The sequence below is a fragment of the Hakea prostrata genome, chromosome 8 (assembly GCF_041222555.1).
Source record: "Hakea prostrata isolate BN-2017 chromosome 8, UWA_Hpros_2, whole genome shotgun sequence".
Taxonomy (NCBI): domain Eukaryota; kingdom Viridiplantae; phylum Streptophyta; class Magnoliopsida; order Proteales; family Proteaceae; genus Hakea; species Hakea prostrata.
The window spans coordinates 39,110,410-39,114,170 of record NC_142607.1 but is presented as its reverse complement, the minus strand read 5'-3'; the positions used below and the strand labels follow the sequence as shown (position 1 = coordinate 39,114,170).

The 3,761-nt window shown below is 40.6% G+C and overlaps 1 pseudogene; it reads right to left on the bottom strand.

Moving 5' to 3' along the window:
• Window positions 1–952: 952 nt before the first annotated feature.
• Window positions 953–3,475, bottom strand: LOC149007818 (aldehyde oxidase GLOX1 pseudogene; annotated as a pseudogene).
• Between the last annotated feature and the right edge of the window lie 286 nt (window positions 3,476–3,761).

Sequence of the window (3,761 nt, the reverse complement as noted above, 5' to 3'; positions counted from 1 at the left end):
AAAACAAGCATCGCACAACACTGTTAGCATTGTAGATATAGATTGGGAAGAAAATAGAAGGGAAGACACCTAATTTAGATTGCTGCCCACTTGTTGAGACTCCTCCTGCTATTCATCTGCACCTTTTGTTTCCTACAAAATCTTCAAGTATTCATCCGAAGCCCTTTGTGTTGGTTGGGCAACCACAATTGGTGGAGTGTCTTTTTGTCGAAAAATCAACATATTACTGCCATATATGCCATATGAGGAAACTGAACCTTGTATAGATTGCATGAAACTCCTCCTTGCCCAATCACTGGAAACTTATCCATTCACAAATAAAATTAGATAAAGAAGGAAAGGAACCTGCCGGTGGTGTGCCAACCGAACTACCATACCAAACAACCCTCACAACATTGCAAACCAGAAAAATATATCCGACTGTTTCAAGCTCTCCACAGCGATTACATGATGGATCTAAGGGAACTTGTCTCCTTTGCAAGGCATCATCAATTGCTATAGCATCCACATAGCATCTCCACAATAATCTGTTAATTTTCGGTAAGGTTTGGAAAAACCAAATGGTCTTCCAAACAACTTTCGAGATAGGTGACACACCACTCCTGCATGAGGAATTTTTTTTTTTTTTTTGACACTAATCAAATAGTACAGTTAGTTAATGTGATTTAGATACCCATGCATGCATGACATTCTTATTCAAATGTTGTTTTTGCCCTTTCTTGAAAGATCACCTTTCATTAATTTATTGATTCAGAAAGAAGAAGGTAGTACAAGTAATTCCTTCTGGATTCAAACTATAAAAGAAGGGATTACATATTACATACCGACCTAGAAACAAACTGGATTAAGGACCAAGGAGGGAGGAAGATAGACAGAGAAGCTAGTTGTTCACAATTTAATAACACTCTCCTCCTAGTGGAGCTATCCAATTGCACCCAGTAAGTGGTGGATATCACTGAATATGCACCCAGATCCCTTCACTAGGTATATCTCGATGAACCACGTAGAGCATATAATACCCGGGAGGTGCTAGGGAAGGTGAATTTGGAGCCCAAGCGGTCCTACCATACGACGTATTCGACACAGGTAACACATGCCCAATTTTCAAGATCAACAGCCGCTGGTTCATCGAGTAGGAGTGTGTGTTGAAAGAAGGCGAAACCATGGTCACCTTTACCATCCTCCTATCTGCTGTAGTAGCACCTGACAGCGAGAACCGCATTGCCAATCGTTGCCCATACCTTATCTTTGCATATGACACCGGAGCAGTGACTATTGGCCGAATTCCGGCATATTTCGAATCGAGATAAGGGGGTGAGAAAGCCTCTAAGCTTAGTTCCGTTGGGTAAAGAACGCCGCTGAAACGGTCATACTTATGGGGATTGCTTCCTCCCACTAGAATTCTCCCATCACGTAGTAATATTGCAGTCGAATGGTACATACGCGGAATGGTAGATGGGTTCAGTACATGAAACCTCGCTGACACGTTCTGGTTATCGGGTTGGTAGAGCACCGGGAAGAAAACTGGATCTCTACCCAGTTCCCAACCGGCAACCCCTCTTGCAGCACCATTGATGATCAAGACTTGGCCGTTCGGGAGTAAAATCATGTCTCCCATTACTCGAGCGAGAGGCATTCTCTCTATGGTCCATGTCGGATTTGCGTCGGAAATCTTCATCCTTCCACATGTCTGAAGGGCTCCAACGTACTTCCCAGAGTTGGCTTGCTTGTTTGCTCCTTGTGGAGCTCCACCACAGATGAGGACCTCGACTTCCATTCTTGAGCTGGTAAGCTTTAGTGGAAGAAGTACTGAGGAACCTGTGCTTGGATAATTTCGAGCGTTTCCATCTGGAAGTTGTGGAAAAGTCTTGATGACCGAATTACTAGTGTAGTTGAACAAGATTGATTGATTGTTGGCGAAGATGAACAAGTTGCCATCGACATTGAGATGAACAAAAGGGTAGAGGTTGTCTTCATATCTATCACTGGTTTGTGATAGAAATGGCAAGGAGAAGACTTGATTAGTGGTTGTAGATTTCGGGTAGAACTCATAATTGAATTCCTTACGACCACCAATCACGATGATCCTTCCATCAGGTAGAATGGCATCGGTGGCATACCAACGTTTAACGTTGAGTCCATTTGGTATCTCTTGCCAGTCACAAGTATCACAGGGCTGAAACTTCCTGACGACGCGTTCACCGTCGTTGGATCCACCTGTCTGGATAAGTATACCGTCGGCAGTGACAGCACCAGAAGAGCACCAAGTATTAGTTTGAACCATAAGGGCTCGAACGGAATTATTAAGCACGTTGTACTCAACAGAGTGAGCAGTGCAGTCATGCCGGAGGGTCTTATCTGTGGGATCATCACGGCATTTCCCATCGGGCAATGAGATATTGGAGGCGCCAAAGTCAGTGCGATCAAAGATGATAACACGATCGTTGTTGAGTTGCTGCATGTGCATGGCTGAAATTCCGATGCTTTTAAGAAGAAGGTTCCACTGGCCTAGTGGATCTGCTGATGTGAATGATATTGAGCTTTGAATATTAATGAGGAAGAAGAAGAAAAAGGAGGACAGAAGTTGAAGAATAGGAAGAGCCATGAAAGGTTCTTGCTTCTGGACAGATTGAGATTAGGCTTTGTGAGTGGGATGTGCATTGTTTGGTCTCTTTTATATACCATCTTATGGATAGAAGTTGGATTTACGTCTTCTACAATTTTCCTGCATGAAATTCTCTCTAATTCCTTCTACAATTAGATGCTTAATTACAAAGAAACACTTAAAAATCCCTATAATTATTAAAACCCTAAAATCTCTCAGATTCTATTTTTCACCCTCCTCTCTCCTCATGAAATCTGAAAAATCCCTAAAATCTCTAGCGATTTTCTTGTCTCTCCTCTTCTCATGGCGGATAATATCTATTTTCGTCTCCATGGAAACTCCCCTCTCTCTCTGATCACTTTCGTATTTGATGCTAGTGCTTGGTAGCTAAAATCTCATAGAATCAACCTTATCGTCTTATGTGTAATCTCCTAGAGAAGTCAGTCCAGATTTATTTTCTCTTTTCTCATTGCATTGCAATTGCCAACTAGTTAGCGATGATCTGAATCACAGCCAATTTGTCATGAAATACCATTATTCATACCAGACAGGCTCATCTAATACCCAAACAGCAAGCATAACTCAAAAAGAATTTCATAAACCAGTAGAAAGTACAGTTACCAATCACCTGAACACGGACCAACTAAAATAGAGAGAGATTTTAGGGATTTTTCAGATTTGATTTGAATTAGGTAAAAAATAGGATAATTAGATGCTACATGTCACAATTTTAGAGGGGAATTGCAAATAATGTGAATCCGAGTCCTTCATGCATACAAGAAATACATTTTATTTTATGAAGTGAGAAGGAAATTGGAATTAAAAAAAAAAAAAAAAAAAAAAAAAAAAAAAAGGAAGAGAAGGAGAAGAAGAAATGAGAGATGAAATATTACTCAAAACAAGTGTAAATATTATGGTTACATACTTTGAAAGAAGTTTGGGTATGGGAACTACTTCTCGGCTACTCTCAATAATGAAGAGAGAATTGGTTCGGATTTAAAGTTACATATGTCAGCAGTACTACATCTATTACTAATATTGGCTAAGCTATCTACTAGATTAAGAGGCCATGGTTTTCTAGGCTTAGGTAGCATCTCAAGTACTTCTATGTAGCTCCAAATTTGCTGTATTTGTTTGTTGAGTTGATTTACTTGAT